At 43.9% G+C, this 17,364-nt stretch overlaps 1 protein-coding gene across 32 annotated transcripts in view; it reads left to right on the forward strand.

Moving 5' to 3' along the window:
• The window catches only part of ATXN1 (ataxin 1), a 271,002-nt gene that overhangs the window by 153,968 nt on the left and 99,670 nt on the right, over nucleotides 1-17,364 (forward strand). For all 32 annotated transcript variants that reach the window (XM_065585035.1, XM_065585036.1, XM_065585044.1 and 29 more), the window contains one exon: nucleotides 8,448-8,571. The gene's annotated coding sequence lies outside the window, so the exon portion shown is untranslated. The remainder of the gene's footprint in view (nucleotides 1-8,447; nucleotides 8,572-17,364) is intronic.

The following is a 17,364-nucleotide window of genomic DNA, read 5'->3' on the forward strand; positions in this document are numbered from 1 at the left end:
AAGAGTTTTCTCACTCAACGGCATCACTTATCTCTCATGAGTGTGTGCATATGGAGGAAACAGTATTCAGACAGATAAAAGATGTGTGGGGCAGCAAGGCCTAGCAGTTCTCCCATGGCATTAAAGGTGGCCTGTGGCTGCTCTTACTCCTAATACAGGGGATGTGACCTGTGGGGACTGCAGATCAACATGGCTCAAGATGGAACTTTGTTGGGGAGACTACAGGACTCAGAAGACAGTCTGTATTTCTGTTTTAGGGACTTTAGGGTGTGCAAAGTGCTGAGGGCTAGATTCTCCACTGCCTTGCACCTTGCTTAGTCATCCACACCTCTGCAAAGTAGGTGCAAAATTCAACCAAATCAAATGTTTATACCCATATTGTGTTCATTTACACAAGGTGCAAAATAGAGGAGAATCAGGCTCCATGCATCCTCAACTTCCAGGGAGAATTGGGACCTCAAAGAGGAAGAAGGCTTCACTCTACCTATTCTATACAAACTAAGGTCACTTTACACCGCTCTGGCCGTGCAAATGTAATTTTAAGGAATCTTTACACTGTCGTTTCAATTGTAAAGGGGACTTTGTGTAAATAAGAATCAGTTCCAGTAAGTAGAGCCTTTGCACACCTGAATTGTAAATTGTACCGTGTGTAAAATCACCTGCTGAAAATAGTTTACAAGGTGTTTCCTGATCTGACAGATGTTACACATTAGGTAGTTGAAATAGCATATGTTCCAGGAAGACACAGTCTAATCTTTCCCATTCTCGGTGGGACAGGAGTGAACCTGTCCAAGATTATATCATGCAGAGGGAGAAGAAAGGAGGGAATGCATTACAGTTTTATATGGGTTGAAGGATTAGTTGAGTGATAATAGCGAACAGTGAAACAACTCAGACAGGAACAATATTATCCTCTCTTAAAAACTTTTATTCACTTATGCTAATTTGTGAATTAGGAAAACAAAATTACAGAATGCAAGACAGTTAGGAAAGTGAACGAACAAACTGCAGGAGAGAGAGGCAAAAAAATGCTCTCTTACTGGCTATCCTTCAAATCAAATTGAAGAGAATTAACTTTTCTCTTCAAAAAGCAACAGAGGGTCCTGTGGCACCTTTAAGGGCTAGTCTTCACTTACCGGCTGGTCCGGAGGCACGCAATCGATGTTCTGTGATCGATTTATCGCGTCTGGTTAAGACGCGATAAATCGATCCCGGATCGATCCCGGAAGTGCCCACAATCGGCGCCGGTACTCCAGCTCTCCGAGAGGAGTACGCAGCGTCGACGGGGGCAGACTTCCGGCCGCGTCTGGACCCCGGTAAGTCCGGACTAAGGTACTTCGAATTCAGCTACGTTATTAACGTAGCTGAATTTGCGTACCTTAGTCCGAAGTCCGGACTAAGTGGGGACCAGCCCTAAGACTAACAGAAGTATTGGGAGCATAAGCTTTCGTGAGTAAGAACCTCACTTCTTCAGATGCAAGGACCCTCTGTTGCTTTTTACAGATTCAGACTAACACGGCTACCCCTCTGATACTTTTCTCTTCAAGGGGTTGGAATAAATACAGGATGTTGCAAAAGAGCTAATTTCTGATTTTCTGTTTTGCTAATGTAACCGCATCAGTCACTCACATTGTGATTTTAATTTCTTATTTGGACCCTCATGGGTCCAACTTTAATGTCCAGATATAAACAAAATATACTTTCCCCTTTCTTCATTATGGGGTCTGCTAGTCTCTCAATGACAGTGCTGCATTTGACATGCCCCGTGCCCCACCCCTGCACCTCTTAAGGGCAGGGATACGCTATATGTTATTATTATTTTTTATGACTTGTATTACTGTAGTGGCTAGGAGCCATAAATACAGCTTCCTCAATCGCTTGCAGTTTGTAGTGAAGATGTGACACTAACCATGCTCTGTAACCAGGGTGAAGCATGGCACATCCAAAACTTTATCCTAGTTGTAGAGCACAGTTAAGGTTTAATCTATGCTACAAATCGAAGCCATGTTTTGATTGTTTCAGAGGACGAATTGCTTGTAGTATAGTACCCTAACTTGGTTTATTTTGCAGTGCAGATGGGTACTAAGATACCAGCCGTACTTCCCATATCATGTCCCTATATTGAGAACAGTAGGCACTCGTATCACAGCTTTATTATAGATCTCTAGTACTCTTTGGGCCAGATTCTGATCTCATTTACCATCGGACCTCAGTTACTGCACTCTCTTCAGTGGAGTTACTCCAAACTCTGACCAGAATGAGAGAGCAGACCTTGGTTGTTCGTTAGATGTGAATGGCCCTTATGTGATTATGTGGGATGTGGTAGAGCACATTTGGGGTATGTCTACACTACGAGATTAATCCGAATTTACAGAATTCGAATTTTGGAAACAGATTGTATAAAGTCGAATGTATGTGGCCACAATAAGCACATTAATTCGGCGGTGTGCGTCCATGTACCGGGGCTAGCGTCGATTTCCAGAGCGTTGCACGGTGGGTAGTTATCCCATAGTTATTCCATAGTTCCTGCAGTCTCCCCCACCCATTGGAATTCTGGGTTGAGATCCCAGTGCCTGATGGGGGAAAAAAACATTGTCGCAGGTTGTTCTGGGTACAGCCTCACCCCTCCCTCCATGAAAGCAACGGCAGACAACCGTTTTGCGCCTTTTTTCCTGGGTGAACACAGCAGACACCATACCATGGCAAGCATGGAGCCGGCTCAGCTCAAGACAGCAGTCATGAACATTGTAAACACCTCGCGCATTATCGTGCAGTTTATGCTGAACCAGGACCAGAAAAACGAGGCAAGGAGGAGGCGGCGACGGCAGCACGGCGACGAGAGTGATGAGGACATGGACATGGACGCAGAATTCTCTCAAACCGCGGGTCCCGGCGCTTTGGAGATCATGTTGTTGATGGGGCAGGTTCTATTCGTGGAACGCCGATTCTATTCGTGGAACTGGTGGGACCGCATAGTGTTGCAGGTGTGGGACGATTCCCAGTGGCTGTGAAACTTTCGCATGCGTAAGGGCACTTTCATGGAACTTTGTGACTTGCTTTCCCCTGCCCTGAAGCACCAGAATACCGGGATGAGAGCAGCCCTCACAGTTGAGAAGCGAGTGGCAATAGCCCTGTGGAAGCTTGCGACGCCAGACGGCTACCGGTCAGTCGGGAATCAATTTGGAGTGGGCAAATCTACTGTGGGGGCTGCTGTCATGCAAGTAGCCAAAGCAATCACTGAGCTGCTGCTACGAAAGGTAGTGACTCTGGGAAATGTACAGGCCATAGTGGATGGCTTTGCTGCAATGGGATTCCCTAACTGTGGTGGGGCGATAGATGGAACCCATATACCTATCTTGGCACCGGAGCACCAGGGTATCCAGTACATAAACCGCAAAGGTTACTTTTCAATGGTGCTGCAAGCACTGGTGGATCACAGGGGACGTTTCACCAACATCAACGTGGGCTGGCCAGGAAGGGTTCATGACACTCGTGTCTTCAGGAACACTACTCTGTTTAAACGGCTGCAGCAAGGGACTTACTTCCCGGACCGGAAAATAACCGTTGGGGATGTTGAAATGCCAATAGTTATCCTTGGGGACCCAGCCTACCCCTTAATGCCATGGCTCATGAAGTCATACACAGGCAGCCTGGACAGGAGTCAGGAGCTGTTCAACTACAGGCTGAGCTAGTGCAGAATGGTGGTGGAATGTGTATTTGGCTGTTTAAAAGGTCGCTGGCGCACTTTACTGACTTGCTCAGACCTCAGCCAAACCAATATCCCCATTGTTATTGCTGCTTGCTGTGTGCTCCACAATCTGTGTGAGAGTAAGGGGGAGACCTTTATGGCGGGGTGGGAGGCTGAGGCAAATCGCCTGGCTGCTGATTACGCGCAGCCAGACACCAGGGCGATTAGAAGAGCACACCAGGAAGCGCGGCGCATCAGAGAAGCTTTGAAAACCAGTTTCATGACTGGCCAGGCTACCATGTGAAAGTTCTGTTTGTTTCTCCTTGATGAAAATCCGCCCCCTTTATTGACTCATTCTCTGTAGGCAACCCACCCTCCCCCTTCGATCACAGCTTGCTTTCAAAGGAAATAAAGTCACTATCATTTAAAAATCATGTATTCTTTATTAATTGATTATAAAAAGAGGAAGAGAACTGAGAAGGTAGCCCGGGTGGGGTTTGGGAGGAGGATCGGAGGGAAGGAAAAGGCCACTAAAAAAAGGTTAAAATAATAACAGCCTTTTGCTTGGGCTGTCCACTGGGGTGGAATGGGAGGGTGCATGGAGCCTCCGCCCCCCGCGTTCTTACACGTCTGGGTGAGGAGGCTATGGAACATGGTGAGGGGGGAGGGTGGTTATACAGGGACTGCAGCGGCAGTCTGTGATCCTGCTGCTGTTCCTGAAGCTCCACCAGACGCCGGAGAATGTCTGTTTGCTCACGCAGCAACCCCAGCGTTGCATCCTGCCTCCTCTGATCTTCCTGCCACCACCTCTCATCTCGAGCGTCTCTCCTCTCCTCACGTTAGTCCCTCATGTCCTCACATTTGTTCCTCCTGTCCTCACGTTCACTGGCATCTTTCCTATACTTTGAAACCGTGTCCTTTCACTCATTTAGATGAGCTCCTTCATTGCGGGTGGATTCCATGATTTCTGCGAACATCTCGTCTCACGTTCTCTTTTTCCGATGCCTTATCTGAGATAGCCTTCAGGACGGAGGAGGGAGGCTTGAAAAATTTGCAGCTGCTGGAGGAAGGGAAAAAAGGAGAGAATTTTTTAAAAAGATACATTTTACAGAACAATGCTTATACTCTTTCATGGTGAACAACACTATTCACATTACATAGCACATGTGATTTCTGTGCAAGGTCGCATTTTGCCTCTTAATATTGAGTGCCTGTGGCTTTGCTGCTACAGATCATATACGCAGGTCCGGGCAACAGAATTCGGCTTGCATGCGGCCATGGTAAGCCATTGTCTTTCGGCTTCGGCGCCCTCCTTTCCCACATACCAAACAAAGCTCGTTGAGTGCTGCGGTTTTCCTGTTAACCTTCAGCAGCAGAAAACAACCCCCCCCCATCCAATTCTCTGGGATGATCGCTTTATCCCTCCCCCCCACCGCGTGGCTGGTATCAGGGAAGATCCCTGCTAGCCACAGGTGAAAAGCTCAGCGCCAATCCCCCCCCCCCCCCCCCCCCGCTTGGCTTACTACAGGGAAGGATTTCTTTTCAGCCACCTCTGTCCCCTTAATTAAATTCCCGTATTTCAACCAGGTTACCATGAGCGATATCACTCTCCTGAGGATTACACAGCGAGATAAAGAACGGATGTTGCTTGAATGCCAGCAAACACCGGGATCATACGCTGCCAGGCTTTGTCATGCAATGATACCAGATTACTTGCTACTAGCATGTTGTGGTCAAGTGTCCTACCATGGAGGACGGAATAAGGCTGCACTGCCCAGAAACCTTCTGCAAAGGCTTTTGGAGTACCTCCAGGAGAGCTTCATGGAGATGTCCCTGGAGGATTTCCGCTCCATCCCCAGACACGTTAACAGACTTTTCCAGTAGCTGTACTGGCCACGAATGCATCCCAAATCCTCAGGGCAAAGTAATCATTAAAAAACGCTTGTTTTTAAACCATGTTTTATATTTTAAAAGGTAAACTCACCTGAGGTCCCTTCGATAGGGTCATGGTCTTGGGTACTGGCTTGGGAGGGTACTTCAGTCAGGCTGAGAAAAAGATCCTGGCTGTTGGGGAGAACGGAGTGCTGTGTGCTCTGCGCAAGCTCGTCGTCCTCCTCCTCCTCTTCCCCGTCCGCAGAATCCTCAGGTGTGGCTGATGAGATTATCCCCGCCTCAGAATCCACGGTCAGAGGTGGGGTAGTGGTGGCGCCCCCCCTCCCCCTAGAATTGCATGCAGCTCAGCGTAGAAGCGGCATGTCTGCAGCTCTGACCTGGAGCGACCGTTTGCCTCCTTTGTTTTCTGATAGGCTTGTCTGAGCTCCTTGACTTTCACGCGGCACTGCTCTGAGTCCCTATTGTGGCCTCTCTCCATCATGCCCTTGGAGATTTTTTCAAAAGTTTTGGCATTTCGTCTTTTCGAACGAAGTTCTGCTAGCACTGAATCCTCTCCCCATATAGCGATCAGATCCAGTACCTCCGGTACGGTCCATGTTGGTGCTCTTTTTCGATTATCGGCCTGCATGGTTACCTGTGCTGATGAGCTCTCTGTGGTCACCTGTGCTCTCCTGTGCTGGGCAAACAGGAAATGAAATTCAAATGTTCGCGGAGCTTTTCCTGTCTACCTTGCCAGTGCATCCCAGTTCAGACCGCTGTCCAGAGCGGTCACAATGGTGCACTGTGGGATAGCTCCCGGAGGCCAATACTGTCGAATTGCGGCCACACTAACCCTAATTCGAAATGACACTATCGATTTCGGCGCTACTCCGCTTGTCGGGGAGGAGTACAGAAATCGATTTTAAGAGCCCTTTATTTAGAAAGAAATGGCTTCGTTGTGTGGACGGGTGCAGGGTTAATTCGATTTAACGCTGCTAAATTGGAATTAAACTCATAGTGTAGACCAGGCCTTGGAGGTTCCCTGGGCTCATACATGCCCCACCAACAGCCACTCAGAGTTACAATCCCACTGTATGTTCCAATGAGTGCACAGCGCTGCGGGGGAAGACAGTTGGGTGTGCATGGTGATGAACAGGCTGCACCAACTAAAGGATGAACACTCTGCTATTTGGGAAGGGATTGTGCCTCCCTACCCACATGCTCTCAAGGCAGTTTGCACCATCTAGCCCTTAAGCCTTTAACCATAAAAAAGGTTGGAAACATTCAGAGGCAGATGCACTTTGCTTTGTAGAGACAGACACTAAGCGGGAGTCTGTAACACATACCACAGCCTCTGCAGTATTGCTGCATATTAATTTGCAAACTTGACACCATCAAATTAGGCCTAAATAAAGACTGGGAGTGGCTGGGTCACTACAAAAAATAATTTCCCCTCTGTTGATACTCACACCTTCTTGTCAACTGCTGGGAATGGGCCACATCCACTTTGATTGAATTGGCCTCGTTAGCACTGACCCCCTACTTGGTAAGGCAACTCCCATCTTTTCATGTGCTGTATATTTATACCTGCTTACTGTATTTTCCACTCCGTGCATCTGATGAAGTGGGTTATACCCCACGAAAGCTTATGCCCAAAAAATTTGTTAGTCTCTAAGGTGCCACAAGGACTCCTCATTGTTTTTACTGATACAGACTACCACGACTACCACTCTGAAATATATTTTCCGTTTTCGTCTTAGGACTGCAGCCTGGTGGTTTTGCTGGACTCAGATAAAATCTTTGAGCCCTGCCTGTTCTTCTTAAGAAGTGCAAAATGGCTGTTAGCCTACCAGAAACTACTAGCAAATAGATGTGTGTCTGTCATATAATCTTCCACTTGTATTCTATGTGCATAATTTACACTTGGAAAAAGGATTTGGCATGACCTGGGGGTGAAACTCTAGTTTGGCACTTAAAATGGCATGTTTTTCATATTCCCCAAACCCATTTATGCAAGTTCTTAAACCTCAGGTATGCATCTCAAGGGTACAGAAGGTTAGAAAAGTTAGTCAGAGTTGGCCTAAGAAGAGATGTTCCTGGCTCAGGTCACATATAAAAAGAAAAAAAAAAATATCTAAAAATTCAGGTGTGGAAAATACTTAAGACAGAAGTACAGCTTTGGTGTGTGTGTGTGTGTGTGTGTGTGTGTATGTGTGTGTGTGTGTGTGTGTGTGTGTGTGTGTGTGTGGTTTTAATACTCCCTAAGTGCTGCTGCACTGTGGCACTTTATAGTGTGTGTCTGAGTGTTATTCTTTGTGGGTGGGTCTGTATGACATCCAAGTGGAAAATTTCACAGCACAACAAACATGTGCAGTGTGTTTGCTGCTGCAAATGGAATATTATGATGTATACATGTGACATATCCCAAATAATGGCCCTGATCCTGCAGAAGCATTGGTGGGTATTGACCCTTACAGCTCCACAGAGTCCCAGTGATAGAATTCAGCGGAAACATAAAAATCCACCAGTGGGGATCCTATTGGGGCTTAATTTGTGCATATGTACCAAACAAAAACCCAGAGTAGTTTTTTGCACCATCTCATCATGATAACAAAAATATCCTAGAATTTTTTTAATTATGACTTAGCTTCAGAATCATACAGTTTGTGGAGTAACTGTTCTGTGCTTTAATTGTTGGTAACAAGAGGGGCTCTTTACATTCTGGATCAGTGTTTGCACATTCTGTAGTGGATTCTCCTCCTCATCAGCTCATTAAAATGCATTTGGTTCAGTGAGCTATAGAAATCAACTGTTCATTTATTTGTTAGGCAATTGTCTGGGTTCTTTTCTCTCTATTCCTCACCTGTTTTTGTTTGTTTGTTTTCAGGTATTTCTTACATTATTTGAAAGAGAGAAGGCACTGGGGACCTGCAAACAATCAGGCGGTTTCTGAAAAATCTTTATGGTAAAGGATAATCCACGTCTCCCTGTAGAAGAACATAGTGAATGATGTGAGTTAACAACTGCAGTATAGTCATTTGTAATTATGTCCTTTGTATGGATTTCGATATTTTGCTATTTGGTTGGGACCCAAGTCCTATGAAGTGTTGAGCACACATTGTAAGTTGCTGAGCATCTGTAACTCCTTTGACATCAAAGGGAGTTTGGGTTAGGTTACTAGCCCAGACATTGCACTTCATTTTTTAAATTATGCTATTGAGGCAAAGGCAAGGCACCTAAAGGGTGATGTTGGGTTCCTTTTTCCTCAGAGTGGTGTCATTTATAGTGCTGCAGTTAGTGACGCTGCTGGCAGTTTGATAGCTCAGTGGTAAAATTCTGTTTATTACTTAGCAGATTAAAAAGAAAAAATTGCTAAGGGCTAACGTTCATTATCCGAGACCTCAGTTCAGGAGTTACGCACCCACACACACTTCATTTAAATCATTTGGCCATTATCGTATTAGAGTAACACGAATGTGGGGTGCCTTTCTGAACTTACATTGAAAACTGGAATTAATACAATATTTTGAGCAGAGAATTATATTAAATTTAATGTGATTTTAAAAATAGCTCCTGTATAAATTCTTCTCTCCCCTCATCGCACAAATGTCCATCCACATGAATCAGAGTCATGTTTACATGTGCTTTTCAAGGGGAAGAATAGCTAGGCAGTTAAGGTCCTGCAGTGGAGAACTGCAGAGTCTCAATGCGTAGATGAGACAGTGGTGTAGGGAGGAGGGTTTTAGATTTATTTGGAACTGGGGAACCTTTTGGAAAGTAGGAGCCTATATAGGAAGGATAGGCTCCACCTCAACTAACGCAGAACCAGATTGCTGGCATGTAAAATTAAAAAGCTTGTAGAGAATGTTTTAAGCTAATGGGTGTGGAGGAGCACATGATTCAGGAGGAGACATCCCTTAGGGATGAATTATTCATGGAGGAACTATATTTCCTACTAAGTAGGATAGGAAAGGAGTTGGTAAAGCACAAGTAGAGGCTAGTGAGGAACAGTCAAACATAAGAGTCCCATTTAAATACAACACATGAAGGCAAGCAACTTAATATAGATAAAACGTACAAGTGCTTGTATACAAATGCTAGAAATGTAAATACTAAGGTAGATGAACTAGAGTGTGGCATTAAATGAGGATATTGACATAATACTTGTGGCGGAAACTTAGTGGAATGAGGATAATCAATGGGACATGGTAGTATTAAGGTACAACATACAAAGAAATGACAGAGTAGGTTGTGCTGGTGGGGAGTGGCACTATATGTGAAAGAAAGCATAGAGTCAAATAAAGTAAAAATCCCAGATGAATCAAACTGTAGTATAGACTCTCTATGGATAGAAATTCCATGCTTGAACAGTAAGAGAGTGGCAGTAGGACTATATTGCTGACCACCTGACCAGGACAGTGACCGTGATTGTGAAATGCTCAGAGAGAGTAGAGAGGTTACAAAGGCAGAAAACACATTAATAATGAGGGATTTCAACTATCTTCATATTGCTTGAGAATATGTCACCTTAGGAAGGGATGCAGAGATAAAATTTCTAGACACCAAAAATGACTGCTGCTTGGAGCAGCTAGTCCTGGAACCCACAGAGGGAGAGGCAATTCTTGATTTTTGGCCCTAAGTGGAGCACAAGATCTGATCCAAGAGGTGAACATAGCTGAACCATTCAGTAATGGCAACTATAATGTAATTAAATTTAACATCCTGGTAGGGGGAAAATGCCAAAGAAGCCCACCATGATAGCATTTAACTTCAAAAAGGGGAACTACATAAAAATGAGGACACGAGTTAAACGGAAATTAAAAGGAACAGTCGCAAAGGTGAAATGCCTGCAAATTGCATGAAGTCTATTTAAAAACACCGTAATAGAGTCTCAAACTAAATGTATACTCCAAATAAAATAAAACAATAAGAGGCCCAAACAGTGTCACCATGGCTAAACAGCAAAGTAAAAGAGATGGTTAAAGACAAAAAGGCATCCTTTGAAAATTGGAAGTCAAATCCTAGTGAGAAAAATTGAAAGGCGCGTAAACTGTGGCAAGTCAAGTGTAAAAGTTTAGTAAGGCAGGCCAAGAAAGAATTTGAAGAGCAGCTAGCTAAGGACACAAAAACTTACAGCAAAAAAATTAAGTACATCACAAGCAGGAAGCTTGCCAAACAGTTAGTGGAGCCACTGGATGATCAAGGTGCTAAAGGACCACTCAAGGAAGACAAGGCCATTCCGGAGAAACTAAATTAATTCTTTACATCAGTTTTCACTGTAGAGGATATGGGGGAGATCCCTACACATAAGCCATTTTTTTAGGTGGCAGATCTGAGGAATGGTCACAGATTGAGATGTGAGTAGAGGAGGTTTTGGACCAAATTGATAAATTAAACAGTAATATGTCACCAGGACCAGATGGTATTCACCCAATAGTTCTGAAGGCCTCAAATATGAAATAGCAGAACTCCTAGTTGCAGTGTGTAGCCAATTGCTTAAATCAGCCTCTGTACCAGATGACTGGAGGGTAGCTAATATAATGCCAATTTTTAAAAAAGGCTCCAGAGTCAATCCCGGCAATTACAGACCGGCAAAACTAACTTCAGTACCAGACAAATTGGTTGAAACTATAGAAAAGAAACAGAATTATCAGACCGTAGATGAACATGATAGCTGGGGAAGAGTCAACCCAACTTTTGTAAAGGGAATGCCTCACCAGTCTGTTATAATTCCTTGATAGAGTCAACAAGCATGTAGACAAAAGTGATCCAGTCTATTATAGTGTACTTGGACTTTCAGAAAGTCCTTGACAAGGTCCCTCACCAAAGACTCCTAAGCAAAGTAAGCAGTCATGGGATAAGAGAGAGAGTCTTCTCGTGGATTAGTAACTGGTTAAATGATAGGAAGCAAAGGGGAGGAATAAATCCCCCAAAGATCTGTACTGGGACTTGTGCTGTTCAACATATTCATAAGTCATCTGGAAATAGGGGTGAACAGTGAGGTGGCAAAATTTGCAGACAATACAAACTTACTCAAGACATTTAAGTCCAAAGCTGACTGCGAAGAGTTACAAAAGGATCTCATTAACTGGGTGACTGGGCAATGAAATGGCAGATGAAATGCACTGATCAACAGTGAATTTCAAAGTAACGTGCATGGGAAATCATAATCTCAACTACACATACAAAATGATGGGTTCTAAATTAGCTGTTGCCACCCAAAAAAACAAAAATCTTGGAGTCATAGTGGATGGTTCTCGGGAAAATGTCTGCTCAGTGTGCAGTGGCAGTCAAAAAAGCTAACAGAATGTTAGAAACCATTAGGAAAGGGTTAGATAATAAAAAGGAAAATATCATAATGCCACTATATAAATCCATGGTACACTCACACCTTGAGTACTGCATGCAGTTCTGGTCCCCTTGTCTCAAAAAAGATGTATTTGAATTGGAAAAGATGCAGAGAAGGGCAATGAAATTTATTAGGAGTACGGAACAGCTTCCATCCGAGGACAGATTAAAAAGACTGGGACTCGTTCAGGTTAGAAAAGAGACAATAAAGGGGGGATATGATAGAGGTCTATAAAATCATGAATGGTGAGGAGAAAGTGAATAGGGAAGTGTTATGTACCCCTTCACATAACACAGGAACTAGGAGTCACTCGATGAAATTAATAGGCAGCAGGTCTTTTAAAAAGCACAATGAAGTACTTCTTCATACAGCACACAATCAGCTTGTGGAACTTGCTGCCATAGGTTGTTATGAAGGCCAAAAATATAACCTAGTTCAAAAAAGAATTAGGTTCATCAACGGCTATTAGCCAAGATGGTCAGGGATGCAACCCCATGCTCTGGGTATCCCTAAACCTCTGATTGCCAGAAGTTGGGACTGAGTGACAGGGAAAGGATCACTTGAAATTGCCTTGTTCTGCTCTTTTCCCTCTGAAGCATCTGGCACTGAGCTAGCATTGGTCTTATGCTCCTGCAGTCATTAATAAATGGGACTATTTCCATGAGGACATGTTGAAAGGAACTGTGCAAATGATCTAATGTTCATGGTTTTCCAGTGTGTATTGATTGTTTTCTGGGTTGTGAGGATGCAGTGTGTGTAGAAACAAATTTAAATGTTTTTACATAGCTTTATGTTTTGTGCATTGTTTTAATGGGTCCAAGAATAACCCATCTTCTTATCTGAGAGTAAACGTTGAGAACTCCAATGTTTGATAAGTTGTCCTTTAAAAACCTTGTTCAGAACATGCAGCAGTCTTTTATGATGCTAGTAGTGTTAATAAAATAGGTGCCGATTCTTCCAGAATGGGCAAGTCGCTTTTATTTGATTTGGAGTGCTTGGATTTTCTCAAAATTGAGTATGTTTAAATAATAAAAAATAATATGAAATCCCACATCCGGTGGATTTGAGTACAACGTGCCAAACTTCAGCTTTACTGATAGCTGTCCAGATTTTCTTCAAAAGTTAGGAAATTCCCAGCATTCTGTATTTGTAGCACATAATGTCAATGACCTTAAGATCTTAATTTTGTGTTTTAGTCCAATTACTGCCCAAGGAGTACAGGCCACAGGATGTTGTTGGAAGTGTCCATGTGTGTGTGTAGGGCAAAAGAATATGACTGGAAACGTGGTTTAATGTTTAGGTTATAAGTGCAAGTGATAACAGTGGGTTCGTTCTCCACGGGATCTTTGTTGATATGATCGTGTATGCATAATTTGACACTTCAGTCAAATTCAGGCAGATATGGGTATATCCGTTATCAAGCACCTCAACTGATTGCAATGCACTGGTACTGCATGTGAAGGGGAGTGGTCCAGGTCTCATAGAGTTTGGGGCTTTTTATGTCAAGACCATTCATGTGAACTCCACCTGGAAGCTAATTGTCACCCTTACAGAGAATGTAGCCTCTGTGTAATATGCTTTCTGTCTGATTCCATTCTGCAACACCTTACATTTCTGAATGATACCCAGGGCAGTGCCACTTAGAGCACATTGTGGTGATATTGAGGCCCGTGTTGGAAAGAAAAAATAGCGTGCTTCTCTCCAGGTGCAAATGAAGAGAAAGTGCTCCTGGCCACAGCTTTTATCTGGGCATCCAGGAGCAGTTGCTTTTGAGGAGCCCTTGATGACTGATGGAAAGCACTTTAGAAGTCACCTGACTGTGTATCTGGTCACACTTTGTTTTAGCTTGGAGAACCGAGCTACAACAGCTTGGCGCTCAGCCAGCCTCCCTGCCTTCTGACAAAGAGACCAGAATACATGAAACAGGGATTGGTAATTTTCTTAGGAAATATCAGCACATAAATGTTTTAATTAAAAATATAATTGTTCTCTGTCCTCGTTAATTTCAGTGGTGTGCTCTCTTGTTAGGAGGTGTGTTGAGAGCAATCTGTCCGTTCACATTTTGAACAGTAGCTCTTCGGTTTCTTATAACCCCATTATTTCACTACCATTCACGTTTCAGAGCAAAAACTCAGGGAGTTGGGATAAGCACATTGAATCTACCTAGAAACTGTTGCATTGGCATCATTTTTCTCCCTCCCTTCCTTCTTTTCGCTCCTCCTTTTCTCTCATTTGGATTAAACAAATTTCTATACAGTTTGCTTGTACAAATTAAGTCCACACAGTGCCTTTGCAGCGAGAAATGGAGAGATCATGAAAGTCCCTTAGGCAGGAATGTTATTTCATTCAGTACAATAATACAAAGGAAAGTTTGGGGTTTTTGGCTGCTGTGTGTCTGGTACTTTGTGTTTTCCAACATAAAATTCTAAATTAATATTTTCCCGGTAGTAGTCAAATGGGCTGAAAGAATGTATTTTGTTTAAAGCCTGAAAATATACCCTCCTCCCCTTAAGAGCAACAAATAAATCTCCCTACTTGCCTCAAAAAAGGTGTGTCTTTGCACTTGAGCTAAAACCTCTGGCATGGTTTCTGGGAACTGGAAAATAAATGTCTAAATCATCTGTGTGTCAATAAGTTAAACATCCTCATTTGGTCTCTATGGTTCTGTCTACACTGCAGTTAAACACTCGCAGCTGGCCCGTGTCAGCTGACTCCAGCTATGATGCTGTTTACTTGCGGTGTAGACGTTCGGGCTTGAGCTGGTGGGTGGGTCCCAGAGCCCAGGCTTCAGCCTGAGTCTGAACATCTACCTCGTAATTAAACAGCTCTGTAGCCTGTGAGCCTGAGTCAGTTGACATGGGCCAGCTGGGGGTGTTTTATTACCAAGTAGACATACCCTGTGTTTAGCTTTTACTTTGAGCAAACTACAGGTGGCAGGCTAGTAAACATTCCTGGTCCTTTGCTGTGACAAGCCTTTTAATGCTTGACTTTAATGGGAATTTGCCTGAGGACTGTGTCAGTCTGAATAAGGATCTTAGGACTTGCCCCCTAAAGTTTAGCCCCAGTTCTGTTTCATTTTCAGTATTATGTTGTCCCTTCCCTATTCCTTACCCTTCGCCACTCCCTTCACCCTGGGCCTCCCTTATCGATACTTCTCCCTTACTCCTCACTGTAGGTTGTTTTTTTCTGGCACCTTAACCAATGGCAGGGACTGTGAACAGCTCCTGGAGATGTCAGTGCTGCTTCCTGACTTGGCTGGCAGGGATCACTGCAGTCCAGGCACACCCTTTCCCTGAGGCGTCACCTTCTTCACGCGTGCTCAGCCTCCCACTTGTGGAGCGGCAGCAGGCCCCTGAAGAGGAAAGTTAAACCTTGAAGCATAAACAAATCGTGAAAGGAATATGCTAATGGGCCTTGCCCAGTGGCACTTGAGTGCAGCTTGATCCTCGAGACTGGATTGGTGCGTTGTTGGTAAAGATGTGCAGTTGTGTACTCTGACAATGGCGAGGTCTACAGACCTTGAAAAGTCAATGGAAAGTTTTGACACACTGGTGAACGTTTTGAATGTGCTTGTTTCTCAACTCCTTTTGCATCTGGATTCTAACCACTTCAGGGCTTTAGATGGAATTTACCGGGCTACCAACAAAGAGAGAGAACTGCATGTTTCCCTTCTTGCAAGCAAGTGCCCTGTACGTGCCATTTCGTATTTATAGGGATAGAGTAAAGAGCAGGAACTGCCATCAATTGAAAAATGTCTCTCTGAAACAGCAGTAATTTATTCTCAGGCTTTATTCTTGATTAAGAGCTACAGACAGCTGCAGCTTCCCTTTAAATAGCAATAGCATTCTATAAGCATGCTATACATTGGGCTTCAGGTTTCTGACATTTCTCTGCCAAAAATCAGGAGTATTTCTCGCCAAATAAATGTTCATTTAGAAAGCCCTATTTCCTGGCTTTTATTTTACACCACCTGCTTTCAATAGACAGACTAGAACAGCTCAGAACGGCCGGTTGGGAGAGGAAGTTGAAACTGTTTGGCTCTCTTTTGGCATAAAGAAATCTGTAACAGTAAGTCCAGGCCTTAGTTTTGGCAGATCTTTTGGCTGGTAAATATTGTTTTAAAGTGAAAACTTCGGAAATACAGAACAGTTACTGTACATATACACAAATGAAATAGGCTGTTGTGAATTATGAGGTGGTGATTCCATCAAGAGATTCTAATGATGTCATAAAGCCCAAACACTCATTTGACTCAGCAGTACCCAGACACTTGCATCCATGTCTGCACAGCCTCCCAAAACTCATCTGCTGCTTCTCCAGACTCCCTTTCTCCTGCCTGCTGCCGCCCAAAGTCCCAATTTCCTACTTTTCCTTCTCCCTTCTGCTTTTTTCAGACTGTGCTGCTGTGCTTCCTTCTTCAGTTTTTCAATTACTCATCTGCCTCCCTGCCGCTTTCCACTCAGTGCTGCCAGTGCCTACCACTTCAGTGAAAGGCTTTGCTGTTGCAGCAGCACTAGTTGGTTGAGTCTCATAATTCAGCGGTGTGATGTTGCCCTCATAAATTACGGGATTTCCCCCCCTTGTATTCATGGCTTGCAGTTTGCAATCCATGTATTAAAGTAATTTTAAGTTAGATCACTCATTACTTTCCCCTTGCTTTCTTCTTGGCCTATATAGCTTCCAAAGAACTGAGAGGTTATAATTTCTCCAGGGCTAAAATCCAAGTCTTTGATAGGCAGGTATGGTGCCTGGGGCCAGTACATGTTGCTACTGGTTGTCAGCATTGTATAACTTATCCTGCAGAGCAAAGGAAGCAGGGCACAACATGGCAAGCTCTAGTTTCTCGCTTTCTCATGCCTTTTCTTCCTTGTCCTCCAAGCAAATGGCTGTAAGTTTAGGACTCCTGTGTTTGTAGTGAGGACAGGTTTTGCCTGAGCAAACAGATATTTTTGGCAGTCACTTTAGCTTTTGGCTGTCAGTCTTGTTTCATGACTTGTCTTTCTGGAGAGCAGGCAGTGATAGTACATTGGATCAAGCAAGCAAAGTAAGTAAGATAGGTTAGTTTGTTAATAGTTATAGTGTGTAGGGGATTGCAGTATGGTTTGTGAGTGAAATGTGGATTATGAAATTTGACATAATTTCAAATGTGCTTGCTTTCATTTTTCATGGTGATATGATCTGTAGAGGTTCCAGGTCCTAATATGCAATGTGCCTTGGCCCAAGAGGCTCTCTACTCAGATCAAGGTGGAGCACTCTGAGCTGAGCTATAGCCTCTGCACACAACACTGGTGCATTAAAGTGCTCCAGTTTATATGAATTACATGTGGTGCTTAGCTGGATAAAGCTTGGGTGCCTCTGCTGTTCAGGTACAAGTTTTGTCTCCATTCTGCATCTTATCCTTGTCATCATGGTGACGAATCCTGGACGTGCCACCTGAGGCACGTTGTGCACACGC

The sequence above is a fragment of the Chrysemys picta genome, chromosome 2, assembly GCF_011386835.1.
Source record: "Chrysemys picta bellii isolate R12L10 chromosome 2, ASM1138683v2, whole genome shotgun sequence".
Classification (NCBI taxonomy): Eukaryota; Metazoa; Chordata; order Testudines; family Emydidae; genus Chrysemys; species Chrysemys picta.